Here is a 14,255-nt window from a genome sequence, read left to right as displayed (position 1 = left end):
GCGCCCCTAGGATGACTTCTTAATTACATCTGCAATGACCCTATTTCCATTCACAGGTCACTTTCACAGGTTCTAGAGAGACATGAATTTGAGCAGGGGAACACTCTTCCACCCAGTACAGGGGTGGTTGATATTTCCTTCTTCATATATTTCTATTGCTTTTAGGTTTCTTTTTGCAACCGACGTGTGTTACTTCTGTACCAGCAAAAAAACAACACAAAACAACAACAAAAAACCCATAACAACAACAACACAACCACACCAAAAAGCAAAAAAACAAAACAAGCAAACAAAAACTAAAAATGCTATCCCCACCACCAATACTCTGAGAAATAATACAAACTGCATTCGGTGAAGGGGCCAGTGCTGTCCCGAAACGTAGAAGAAGGGTTACTCATGCTAGTGATGATGCTCTGTGCCAAGAGGCTTCCTACATACCCAGCCCAACCCTGGGAACAAGACAGGGACGGGTGTGGGGCTGGGATGACTGGGGAAATGCCTGGGCATCTCTGCTCAGGCCAGGGCGGAGGGCGGAGGCTTTTCTGCCTTGCTGTGGGCTGGGCTGCTGGCTTCCTAGATACGGGGCTTACCCCAGAGAGATCATTTAGACTTCCTGCGGCAGCACCCCGTTCCTGCACAAACACAGGAGGGCAGCTTGGCAAAGCATGAATGTGATAACTAAAGCCACATTCACCCTGGCTGGGTAAATATTGCCTGAGAATCACTCGTTGTTTTCCCCAACTTTCTTAGGTACTGGAGCCCTGTGGGGAGGTGACTTTTCTCATGACAGCCACACCCCAGGTCTCCTTTATTAGTCACAGCACATGCTTAACTCTGCTTGGTTCTGCTCCCCTGACGTTCTGCACGTCCCACCATCCCGCGGTACGTGTTTACCCCTCCCTGGGGGCTGGTTGGACTGAACAACATTTTGTGCAACCCGTTCTAAAGGAGCAGCTGGGAATCAGGTTTAAATCATGGAGTTTCAGCACGAGGGAATTAAAAATGCCTTAGACGCTTTTGTTTATGGGTGCCAGGGAGAGAAAGCAACCAAGGAAGAAAGAAGGAATTCTTCGTGTGTTTCATTTAATCACAAGTTCCGTCTGCTTCCTTCAGAAGGCACTGGTGTCCAAGTGATTTTTTTAAATGTACGAGCATCCTGTTTGGTGATGGGGGCTTTGAGTGGATAATGCTGGCTATTAAGAAACGAAAACAATGGGTTCTTTAAGGGGGGGGGGGTAATGGGCTTTCTCGAAACAACTGTTTCTAGGCCTAAAACTCTCTTAGAATGTCAATATCAAGTTCAGTCCCACGTGACTGAGGCAAAAGGCTTTCATCCTTTTTCTCCAGTCATTTAACCCTTTACTAGGGTAAAGGACAGCCATAGAATAAGAAAAATCTCTTTAAAACAGTCTCTGTTATCAAAAGACTTCTCTTTCTGATCCACACCTAGTCACAACTGACTGAGGGTTCCCAGTCTGTACCCCCAGCCCCGTTATTATCCCCATTTCACAAAGGAGAAAACAGGCTCAGAGAAGTTGAGTAACTTGCCCCAAATCATAGTCTAGATTTGAGTTCTGCAAAGCCGGAATCTTGACCATTACACTGAGCTGCTTCCAGAGAGGGCACTACCCATAAAAGTGTCCTCAGCAGGGGCTGAGAAGAAGAGCAGGCATCCACAGATGGGAGTTGGATATGCTTTCCATTTCCACATTTACTATTCACCTGCTGTGTGACATTCAGTAGCTCACTGCGTTTTCAGTATTGTAGGTGGCGTATTCGTGGAGCACGGCGCCCTCTCTCAGGGGTTCTGCCAGCACCAGCTGTCCCCCCTGCAGGCACTAGAATGCCATCTTTTAGGGAGCCTAAGGATTGAAGGAGGAACCTATACAGGGTAGGCACCCGCAATACCATGCTCAGGGAAGCCTCGGCCCAGTCCGTGGGCCAGCCTTGGCATTCCAGAGGCACCCATTCCCGCCCCAGGGTACAGTCAGAACAGAGGGGTCTTGCAAAGCCAGATCTTTCCTCTTTTGTGACCAGAGGTTCTGGGCATGCAAGGCTAGCTTCATCCAAGACAGGCTCTCCAGGCCCACGCCTTTCATAACTCTGATAGCACTTGTACTGCAAGGTTGTGTTTATTTTTTAATTTGAATATACAGAAAAGTACAAGTGAAAAAGGAATGATCACTCATGTTCTTGCAACCCAGAATTAGCCAGTGTTGATATATTTGCTTCTGATTTTATTTGGTATATCGTTACCTTAAAAAAACCCCACAAAACTTCATGATATATATGTACACCATTCTTTGAAACAATTTGTATAATATGGAATAAGCTAAATCCCTAATGACCCGCATAGCAAATCCTAATTCCTCTTCCTCCATCCAGAGAGACCTTTAAGTTTGGTGTGTATTCTTCCAGCATTAAAAAAAAAGACATAATAAATATAAAATACATGGATTTTTGTGTGTGCATGCTTTATATAAATGGCATCATGCTGTGTGCATCATTTTGCAACTTAACTGTTTTTCAGTCAATGTATTTTTGAGATTTATCCATTTTGATATAGATGTAAGTTATTCCTTTTAGTGGTGCTAATATCACTCTATTGTATGAATGTACATTTTATTTATAAATAAATGCATTTCAATTTCCATTTTTTGCTATTATGAGCAATATTAAAATAGATATACTCAGGACTACCACATCGTACAGCATTCACATCTATGTGTATGTGCCTTCTGGAGTTAAGCAGTGAATAATCTGCCTTGCTGTACTGGGCCCTGCCTGTGTCTCCTTCATTCATTTTTTTAACAGTATTTATTGAGTGCCTCGGGACCGCAGGGCATTGTCCAAGTGCTTTGCTTGTATTAATGTATTTAGTTCTTTGAAAAGTCCTAAAAAAATATTGTTTTCCATTCTCATTTTTCAAACAAGGAAAATGAAGGCGGTTGAGGGCAATCTGTTGGCTCAGGAAGCTGCAGAGCTGGCTGGGGAACTTGGACGGCCTGGCCCCTGAGTCCGGGTGTTTGAACCATTGCACTAATTCTCCCTTGTGTTTCACTTTACTTGGTTGATGTCCCCTCTCAACTGTAAACTCTTGGGAGTAGGGACCCTGGGGAGCCACTGATTTTACATTCCAGTGCCCAGGCATGCCTCACCTCCATTAGGGGCTCACTAATAATCTGTGAATCACTTTACTCTTTGTTCAATGCTCCTTTCCTAATTCACATTTCCTCTTCCCCATCTATCTCTTTCCCTTCATGAGCATTCTTCTTCGGCCCCCTCCCCATAACATGGCTACCCCTGGCTCGGGCTTTCAAAGAGCGACAAAGGCACATCACAGATAACATAAAAAGGAAAGCTTTATAGCGCGCCCTAATTTGGGAAAGAGCATTTTACCAAAGGGCAAAGGAGGACTTGAATTTTTTCTGCCCTCGGGAGGCCCAGTCTTGCAACCCTGTAGGTCTAGGGCTGAACGGGAGGCACTGCTGTGTTCACACGTTTAGTCAAGAGTACTTCTAATTCTGTCCTTCAGCCGTCAGGCACGTAGGCAATTTCCTCTTATAAAGTTGGTGGTTGTAACTAAACAGGTGCAGATTTGAGGAAATGCAGGCCGCCTCCACTAAGTCCCCGCTGCCTGTGAGATTAGGTTGATAAGGGACTTCCCCCTTAATTTCGTCACCCCCACCCCTCCACCCCCTCCACCCCCAGTCTGCCCGGGGCACGACCCCCCCGCAACTGGGCCCCACAGCCCCAGCGGGGGAACTGCCCAGTCGCGCCAAACGTGAGCAGGAGAGTGTGCGGCTCAAAGGAAAGCACACGGGGACGCGAAGGTCGAGTTCCCGCTGGCGCAGGACCACCGTCCCTGGCCCCGCCCGTCCTTCCCTTCCCCGCCCCCCCCGCCCCTCCTTCCGAGCGGGCCAGCGACGGGGGTGGGGAAGGTTTGCAGGGAAGGCGAGCCCCACCACCGCGTGGCTGTCCCGACTGCTACCGCCCGCCCCTCGCGCCGCCTCGGCCGCCCACGCGGACAGCCGCTCGGCCGCTCGGCCTGCAGAGCGGGGCGGCGGGACGTGCCGGCGGCCGGCGCGGCTCTAGAGAACCCTGCCCGGGCTCAGGGGTGCGGCCGAGCGCGCTGACTCACGCTCTCGCTACGTGAGCTGCGAGCCGAGCCGGGCCGGGCGTGGGGGCCAAGCCCGCGCCGCCGCCGCCGCCGCCGGCCGCGCGCGCTGGTGGGGTGGTTCGCGCCCCGCTGCGCGCGCCCGCCGAGGACTTCACCCCCAGGCTGGCGATCTTTACGGCTTTTACGGCTGCGGCGGGGCTGTGATCTTGGATCCGCAGCGCCGGCGCCCGGGAATTTCTGCCAGGCACGGGCGGCACAATCACGTCAGGTCCGCGCGGGCGCCGGGCTTAGCCTCTCCCGGCTCCTGGGGGAGTCCACTGAGGCCCGAGGCCCGGCCTCGGGGGCTGCACCTCACAGCATCTTACCTACGCGAAGAGGCATCTGTAGGCTCGCACCCTCCTTGTTTCAGTCGATCCCTAAACAGCCCTGTGACACGGAAAGGATAGGAAGGGCAGGCGCTGTTCAATCCATTGGACAGCCGAGGAAATCAAAGCTTGTGTTTAGGTATTGTATCTGTTGGCAACAAAACAATTTGCTGTAACTTATATGTAGAGGCACCGAGCTCTTGGATAAATAAATTTGAGTGCCGGCATAGCCTGTTTTACCAACATCTTCCATTCTCCTGTGTTCCCTGGGAAGACAAGTGAAAGAGGAACAAGAGTCCCGGGCGTGCGTGCGTGTGTGTGTGTGTGTGCACGCGCGCGCGGGGGGTGGGGGTGGGGGTAGCTGGGGGAGGGAGAGTTTATATTAATATATGTGAAATCGGCCCACTGCACAGCTGTTACCTTTTGGTAGGCTTCAAAGGGACACAGCTGAGCTTCCAGTAAGACCAGTGTTCGCTGAATAACTGGCCAGTCCTCTTCAAATACAGCGAGGGTGTCCTTGGATGTCTGCCATGGCTGAGGGTCCTGTTGGTGCGGGGGTGCAAGGGTCGCCCCTGTAACGCCAGGCCTGCGTCGGAATCCTGAGCCTTCGGTCATTACCAGTGACTCTGAGCAGTGTGACTGACATCACTCAGCTTCTTCTCACTTTGGGTTGCCATGAGGTTCAAGATGAGAATGTATTTGGAGTTTCCTTAACTACCGTGTCCCGTAGAAAGGAGAAGCAGGGTTTCTTTTCCTTGGTCCTACAATATCAGTGGTGGGAAGTGGGAGATGTTGTCCACTTCAGAAAAATCCGTGTCACTCTTGTTTGCTCATCTTGGGTAAACCACGGAGAACACAGTTTCTATAGAGTCAGTAGGAACAAAGATGAGTTAATTCTCATGGAAATTCCGCCTTTAGACACAGGGCACAAGGTTATGGGATCTTGACTGTAAACACAGAGCTAAGCCACTTGTAGAGAACTCTTCAGTTTGCCTACTTTGTTTTTGTTTTGATTTTTTTTAGAGGGGGCAGAGGGTTTGCCAAACTCCAGATTTTAAAATTAATACATGATTTTGTAAAAACAAACTAAAATATAAAGAAAAAAAAAACCCTTTATAACCCAACATATATATACCAATAATGTTAGCATTTCAGGTATATTTCTTCTAGGTACTTTAAAAATTCTTTTTAATATAACCGAGACCACAATCTATGTTATTTTATATTATTTACCTTGCTTAATGTTATATCATACACATTCTCCCATGTCATTAAACCATTATAGTCACCTTCAGAATATATTATATTTTTTCAACATTGTTGGAAGTTTAGGTTGTTTCCATTTTTTGACTAAGCAATACTCCGATGGATATCTTTGTGTATAAATATTTGACCATTTTATTTATTATCCCCTTAGCATGGGTTTCCTGAAGTGGAATTTTTAGGTCAAATAACATAAACATTTTCATGATGAGATATTGCCAATTGGCAATTTCCCTGCGTGCGGGGACTAGCTCTGCTTTCTTGACTACTGTATTCCCAGTGCCCAGCATGGAGTTGGTTAATGTGCAGTTGAAGGAAGGGCTACAGGGACAAATTTTCGTTTACAACAAAACTTGCCTGGGAAATATTAAAACCAAAAATTATGTTTCATCCCAATTGGTTCTAACCAGGTGAAGCTAATAAAGGACCTTGAACCTTAAGGAACACCGCCCCCCCACCCCCCTTTTCAGGAACTGACTGAAGACTCTTCTGACCAATGAGTAATGGGACTTGTTTAAACCTACTACCTATCCAGAGTGCTAGTTTTCAGCACTTGATTGGAATAACCATCAGGCACTCCTCCCTCCTAGCACTTAAAACAAAACAAAAGAAAACAAAACAACCCCAACTTTTCCCCCTTTAGGGTCTTGCTCTGCAAATGTCTCCAGTGGTGTATCTCCCTTGGCTGGTAAATTAGTAGACTCCGGTGTGATTTAGGGAAAAAAAAAAATACCCCAGGTGCTCTTGGTCTTTATTCTTTGACAAATGAGTATTGTCCAATTGAAATACATGGAATTTGTAGCAATCTACAATTTTTCTACCAGTTTCTAAGTGTGTTTCATTGTTCCTTTGTTAATATTACATATTATAATTTCATAACCTCTGCTATTTAGTGGGTTAAGATATGAAAATGTTTTTTGCCTATTAAATGAGCTAGACTGAACCTTTTTTTTTTTTAAAGGTTTATTTATTTGAGTAGGGGGTGAGGGAGAGAGGTGGGGGGGTGGAAGGAGGGCAGAGGGAGAGGGAGAGAAAGTCTCCCGCAGACTCTGCACTGGGCCCGGAGCCCGGCATAGGGCTTGATTTCAGGACCCTGAGATCATGACCTGAGCCGAAAATAAGAGTCAGATGCTTAACTGACTGAGCCACCCAGGCACCCCTAGACTGAATCTTTTAATACAAGTGTTGTGATTCTCTATTTATATTTTTATTTACTGAGATCTTGGTGATTTGTTTGTATGACCCTTTTATATACTAAGGATATTGCAGAGTAATTTCTTCATAATATTTTTAAAGTGAAGCAATGCCAGGAAGATCCTGATGCAACACATTATTTTGATGTGTTAAATTTTTGAAGTAATTGCATGTTTAAATTACTTATTGCTGGAGGTGTTCTTAGGTGGAATGGGTGGTTTCTAGCCACTGGAATGATCTAAGTAGAGGCTGTTTGATCCCTTAGGGAGGAACTGAAACATCTAAATGACAGGTTGGACTAGTGATCTTTAAGTTCTCTTAAAACCTAGAGATTTTATGATCTTATCATTTGTCCAAGGATATAAAGCTAATAAGTTTTAGAGTCTAGTTTTCTTCCAATACTCTGTAAAATCAACCGGATCCTGTAAGAATCAAAGGATGATTTCCTGAGTCTATTGCCTTTATGTACATTTTTTCAGAAAAGTCCAGTTGAAGAGTGTGAATGTGCTTTGTGTTGAGCTGTATCCTGGCTCTTTAGGACTTTATTTACCAGAAATAAACATGCATTTTTGGGGCACTTAGCTGGCTCAGTTGGTGGAGCATGTGACTCTTGACCGTGGGATTGTAAGTTCCAGACCCACGCTGGGTGTAGTGATTACTTAAAAATAAAAACTTTTTTTTTTTTTTAAGACTTTATTTATTTATTTGAGAAGGAGGGAGAGAGAGAGAGAGAGCACAAGAGCAGGGGGAGGGAGAAGCAGACTCCACACTGAGCAGGGCGCCTGACTCAGGGCTCCATCCCAGGACCTTGGGATTATGACCTGAGCCGAAGGCAGACTCTTAACCAACTGAGCCACCCAGGTGCCCCCCAAAATAGAAATCTTAAAAAAAAAATAAACATACATTTTTACCAAAAGTTTTTACATGAAGAACATTGATTTTGCAATCTAATTCATATTTTTGGTTTCTTCTATGTAATAAAATTTTATAAACTTATATTTTACATATTTATTTCTTATTAAATAATCTTTATTATTGTAGATTTTTACACATGTGTAACTGCATGGTTGTATGTAAAAACCATGTGTACTGTATTTTATTAATAATACGGTTTTTTTTTTTTTTTTAAAGGTGATTGCTTACATAGTTTTCAGTTATGTGCCAACTTTGGAACTACTTCAGCATAAAGGTTAGCTCCACTGTGATGTCTATGCAGATCTCTATTGCAGATGTCCGTGACTGAGGAGTCTTGACACAACATAAATGACATGGATTTTATGTATGCATTCATTATATGATATGAGAGCTGTATGTGTTCTGACAGCCCTTGTGTTCCTCTTATTGGTGTGCTCATTACTGTGCGAACTACATCCTCACCGGTCTCCCCTATAGGCTACACGTTTTGGGGGGGAGGGAGCAAGTGGGACTTGATCCTTTTGTATCCCTAGCACTCAGTTTAGCGCTTGGCATTCTACAAAATTTTTGTTGAACTGAATTAAATATAATAAGTCACATGGAAAGACCAGACATGAAACTGTGCAAGAGGTTATGGACTGAGTTTGTGCTGAGAAAGCTGACTGAGGGTGCTAGGGCCGACACTGGGGTAACAGTTAGAGGAAGCTAAATGATTTGAGTGCCTCCCAGGAGCTGGCACGAACCTGGCATCTCACAGGCTTTCCCTTATTTAATCCTCACAACTTTACTGTTTAAGAGTTTTTTGGGTTTTATGTTGTTTTTACAGAGAAGGTTTAGAAAGGTTCAGTTAACTTTGTCAATCGTAAATGGTAGAATTGGTATTTTCTCCAAGCTTAGACTGGCTTGGAAATGCAGGCTCTTTTCTCGTGACCAGGATGCCTGCAGTAAGCAGCCCAGTCTTGACTGGGGCAGAGCTGGGGAGGGAAGGTGTGTTGGTTTAGAAAAGAACTCGGTTCCATTAACCTAGATGAATTTTGTCATTGTATCTCTCCTCTCTCCACCCTTTGCATTTCTGCATGCCCTCTGCTTCAGCTTTTCTCACTCTCTCAAGACCCAGGGCCCTCTTGGTGCCCCCTCCTTATAGTGCCCCCCTGGACTTTCTCCCACACAAGCCGCATACTCTCTCCTTCCCATCCAGCTATAATCCTTATTCTTCTTCTTCCATTTAATCTGATAAACTCTTCTAGAAAAAGAATAGAATAATTGTTATAATGTTTCCCCTCCTGCCCATGTGTTTTGTTAAATACAGATGTTAGTTGTAGGGATTCTAAAGTTGGGAGGGAGGCTTGGGTAGAAGGATATTTTGTCTCTTCAAATAAAACCATAGACTGCAGCCACTTACTCTCTGAGTAGGGCACAAAGGGCCCTTAGATCTCCAGGACAACCAACATCTCATTTGTTCAATACCTCCATGTGAAGAAGGCCTACTGTGTATCACTGTTCTAGGTGCTTAATGTAAATTAACTCTTTTATCCTCCTAACATCCCAATGCGGTAGGTGAGAATGTCGCCCCTACAATTGGGACCAGAACCCTGTAGGTTTGGCTCTGGAGCACTAGGACACTCAGCTCAGTTGGAGGCAGTGGGGAGGCAAGGGGAGAAGGCCAGGGAGAGGGAAGGTGGGAAAGAGGGTAACAGAAAAAGAGAAGCTCTTAACAGTGGCTTAGGACTTTGATTGAACATGAAACAAAAAATAAGGTGAGCCAGTGAACTGTTTTTGGAATCCATTAAAGAGGTAGTTTAGAGCAATGAGAATGGGGGAGAAATTAGCATCGGTGCCAAGGGGGCAGCCACAGATTGTTGGGGCCCCAAGGAGTGGGAGCACCACTGGGCACAGATCTGCCACTCTGTAGTTTATGACAGATAGCTTACTATTGGGTGGAACTCGCTGGAAGCACAGCCAGCCAGGAAGGAGTGAAGAAGGAGTCTGCCAAGGGATATTGCAGGGGAAGGTTCCAGGCTGGGAGTGTGAGCCAGAGGGAGGGAGGAAATGAGCTTTTCCTGGTGGGTGGATTTCACCCAAATGGAAGTCCAAATATGGGCGTCCAAGAGCTGGAGGACTGCAGGAGGGGGCCTCGTGTGTCTGGGAATCTCAAAGCCATGATCATTCCTAAGCTGAGTGGGGGTGGATTCCTGGGAAGCCTCCTCATCATTACAAAGTATTTATTAAGTTCTAAGCTCTAACAGTTTCTCAAAAAGTGAATGTTTCTGGAAAAGACATTTAGAAGGTGTGAGAGAAACATATTCTTAGGTAAGTGGCTGAAGGCAGGCAGCCAGGCTCTCAGCAGCATTCTGTGCTAAGGTGATCAGTTGATTGTTCTGGTTTGCTTGGGACTATTCCAATTTTTGCGCTGAAAATCCAGCCCCCCTTCAAAATGCTCAAGATTCTGCTCATGCTATGTTTTGATAGAGGCCTTCCCTGATCATTGAAATAGTATCCTACCCCATCCCCAGTGGTCACATCTTACCCCCTTATCCTGATAACACTTATGCCCTTGAAATCAACTTGTTTATTTGCTTACTGTCTCTTCTCCAAAACCAGAATATAAGTTCCAGAAAGACAGGGATTTGCGTTTGTTCACTGTTCTATTCCCAGCACACAGAACAAGACTGGGCACACAGAACAGGCTTATTTTATATTTGTTGAATAAATGATCACTTTTTAAGGTTTCTAGTACTGTGCTCAGCTCTGGATGTACAATGATGAGCAAAACCAGAAGTGGTTCTTGCACTCATGAAGCATAGAGTTTAGTGGAGGAGAGAGAGACATTAATGACATATTTTCACATGTACAAGTAAAATTACAATGGGGTTGGTGAACAGATGGATAGGAGCCTAGAGGAGAGGTATGGATCTTTGAGAAGGTATGATGCCAGGTAGAGTCTGGGGCCCTGAGCTAGTGAAAGCTTGCCAAAGGAAGTAATGATTGAACTGACTCTGAAGGTTGGAGAAAAAAATGCTTTCTTAGGAAGAGGGCACTGCGTGTGCAAAAGCTCTGGGGCAGAATGGCGCAGGCTTGTTTGGAGAACCACAGTCAGGCCCTATGGCTGGCGTGCAGAAAGCAAGAGCACTTATGGTACCCTGTGAGGCCAGGCTGGAGAGGCAGGCACAGCCAGGCCACCTGGGGCCTTGTGCATTGGAGGCCTTGCTGAGGATTTGCCTATTTTTTCCTCAAGAATGATGGGAAATCATTGAAGGGTTTTAAGCAGCCGTGTGTGTGCACGTGTGCATGCATTGTGTGCATGTGATGATTAATCTTTTGTATTTTGAAGTGAGCATCCAGTTGATTGCCAGGGTTCCTCCATCCCCATGGTTAAATGGTTAAAAGTAGTCTGGGAGAGAATAATTAAAATATTTATAATTATAAAAGGTGGCTCATAGTCTTAATTCTTTTCTTCTTCTGTCTGTTGATGGACTAAATTCCTGTGGCCTAAATAAGGGCAGAACAATGGGGGAATCAAATTTGTGGCCAAATAGTTTTTTGAGGAATCTTTCTAGAACTTGGTACTCCATAAATCTGTGAAACCACTGTTTTCAAAGCACTCTTCTAGGCTCTGTGGGAAGAGAAAAAGGAAACTACATGAATGTTCTTCTCCCCTGGGGAGCTTAGATGTTTAATGACAGGTATGCAAATGAAAAGTCACAGGATAGACCCAGAAACAAGTGCTACAAGAACTGCTTCCTAGAGAGACTCAGGCACGTGTTAATATACAACCTCCATGGAGCAAGGTCCAGGTCTGAATCATTTTCATTCCTCCCACAGAAATTAGCTGAGTGCCTTGCCCAGGAGACGCGTCAAATGAATAAAACGGAGTCTGATTGCCTCAACAGAGAAGAACACTTAGTCCATAAGCAAATCAGGCCTCTGGTGACACTTCCATTATAAAAAGTACTTCTAGGGGCGCCTGGGTGGCTCAGTTGGTTAAGCGACTGCCTTCGGCTCAGGTCATGATCCTGGAGTCCCGGGATCGAGTCCCGCATCGGGCTCCCTGCTCGGCGGGGGGTCTGCTTCTCCCTCTGCTCTCTTCCCTCTCGTGCTCTCTGTCTCTCATTCTCTCTCTCTCAAATAAATAAAATCTTAAAAAAAAAAAAGTACTTCTAAAAAATGTAAGCTGCGTGACGACAGTTTTGCGTCCATTTTTTGGTTGTTCACTGCTGTGTCCCCAGTGCCTAGTATATTGTCATTCAATAATATTTGTCGAATACATGAATTTACTAGCTTAAGTGAGAAGCTCTGGAATGATCAGAGGACTTGGTGAGGAATTGGTTAAGTAAATGAATGGTCCCTCCATATGATGGGATACTATTCAGCATCTAGAGAGTATGTCACTGGGGAATCTCGCTGGCTCAGTTGGTGGAGCGTGTGACTCTTGATCTTGGGATTGTGAGTTCAAGCCCCACGTTGGGTATAGAGAGTACTTAAAGTAAAATCTTAAAAAAAAAAAACATAAAGAGTATGTCACAGGAGAAGTCTTACTGACTAGGCAGGGTAGTGAAAGCATCAGCTTTGGAGGCCCACTGCCTGGAGTGGAAGCCCAGTTCTGCCACTCACTAGCTGTGCGGCCTTGGGAGAGGTATTTAACCTCTCTGTAATGTGTTTTCCTCAGCTGTACAATGGGCATAATAATAGTACATACCTCAGAATTCTTATGAGAATTAATGAGCTGATACATAATGAGTGTATATTAAAGTATGTAGGGTAGTGCTTGCTATGCGGTAAGCACTCGGTGAGCATCAGTTCTAAGGGCTTTCCATATAGTGGCTCCTAATCCTCACAACAACTCTATGAAGCAGGCACTGGTTTGAAAATAAAAAATATATTTTATTTTGTTTAAGGATTTATTTATTTGAGAGAGAGAGTGTGTGTGCAAGTGGATGGGGCTGGGAAGAAGCAGAGGGAGAAGGTGAGGGAGAGAGAATCCCAAGCAGACTCCCCGATGAGCATGGAGCCCTATACAGGGCTCCATCCCATGACCCTGAGATTACCACCTGAGCTGAAACCAAGAGTCAGATGCTTAACCGACTGAGCCACCCAGGCGCCCTGATCCCCATGTTTTAGTAAGTGTGATTCTCTGAAAGTGATGGGTAGAAATTGGGACAGTTTTGTGAAGAGGAATGACATGATCTAATTTATGTTTTAACAGGGTCACTCTGTCTGCTGTGTTGAAAACAGACTAAGGAGGCTGGAAGGGGCAAGGCCAGAACCAAGGAAACTACTTAGGAAACTATTGCAAGAATCCAGGTAAGATATGTTGTTGGCTTGCGTCAGGGTGGTAGCAGCTGAGGTGGTGAAAAACAGTGTGTTTCAGGATATCTTTTGAAGTTAGAACTCCATTTCAGGATTAGCATGATGGAATGGATAGGAGGTGTGAAGAAGATGAGTCGTGGATGACTACATGATTTTGGATCCAATCAACTGGAAGGATGGAATTGTCATTTATTGAATAAGGAAAGACCGCAGGAGAGTAGGGTTGGAATGTATAATTAGAGATGCCTATTTGTCACCCAAGCTGAGATGATAAGTAGGCAGGTGGACATATGAGTCTGGAGTTCAGGGAAGAGTTCTGGGATGGAGATAGGAATGTGCACCTCATTGGCCTACAGATGATATTAAAAACCATGCGACTGGATAAGATCGCCGAAGGAGTAAGTAGAGATGGAAAGCAGAAGTCCAAGGCTTGAACCCAATCTTTAGAGGTTGGGGAGATGAGGAGGAACCAGCAAAGACTGAGGTGGACCAGCTAATGAGGCAGGAGGAAAACCAGGAGCATGTCAGAATCCTGGTAGCCAACCAAAGGAGAGATTCAAGTGTTTTACATGTTTTAAAATGTAATCTTGGAAACATCTTTGTCAGTTGCCCCTGTAGCCATGTAGGTGATGTCACAGGTGGAGGAACCTGGGCTCACACAGGTTGGGCCCAAGATGCACAGTTTGAAGCAGAAATTGGATTAGAGAGCAACTTGTCTGACTTTATGTCCAGTACCTTTTCCTTGTACCACACTTCTGCACCATGGTCTCCTCTTGGTCAGAACAGGGAGACTTGCCCCATCAATTTTATTGGGTTATTCCCCTCACCTTGAAAATGGTCTGTTCTAAACTCGTCATTCAACTGGTGTGCCCTGGTGCAAAAACCTATTTGGTATTTAAGTAAGAGCACCCACGACAAAAGAAGACTGAAAAGGAAATAGGATAGGCAGCTTGTCAACAGCTGAAGGATATGATAGAATTAGTGTGGCCTGCTTAGGGATTTCAATTTGGAATTCCCCAGCCTCATAGGAGTTAATGGGCATGATTAGGAGCTTGTGCTCTGGGCCACAGAGGGTTAGTTGTATAGACGTG

At 45.2% G+C, this 14,255-nt stretch overlaps 1 long non-coding RNA gene across 6 annotated transcripts in view; it reads right to left on the bottom strand.

Annotated features, from left to right (window-relative positions):
- LOC123861513 (uncharacterized) overlaps positions 1-5,363 on the bottom strand; it is a 55,832-nt gene extending 50,469 nt beyond the window's left edge. For 4 of the 6 annotated variants that reach the window (XR_010405137.1, XR_010405136.1, XR_006795045.3 and 1 more), the window contains exons 1-2: positions 4,726-4,794; positions 4,486-4,633 (exon numbers count right to left, since the gene is read on the bottom strand). This is a non-coding gene — a long non-coding RNA (uncharacterized LOC123861513). Of the gene's footprint in view, positions 1-4,485; positions 4,634-4,725; positions 4,795-4,905 lie in introns of those variants that run through there. The other 2 variants (XR_010405139.1, XR_006795046.3) reach the window with 2 other exon arrangements.
- Positions 5,364-14,255: the final 8,892 nt, after the last annotated feature.

Source organism: Mirounga angustirostris, unplaced genomic scaffold (assembly GCF_029215605.1).
Source record: "Mirounga angustirostris isolate CCGP_5_RB_7025 unplaced genomic scaffold, mMirAng1.0.hap1 SCAF_9, whole genome shotgun sequence".
Classification (NCBI taxonomy): Eukaryota; Metazoa; Chordata; class Mammalia; order Carnivora; family Phocidae; genus Mirounga; species Mirounga angustirostris.
This window is presented reverse-complemented; position numbering and strand designations above follow the sequence as displayed.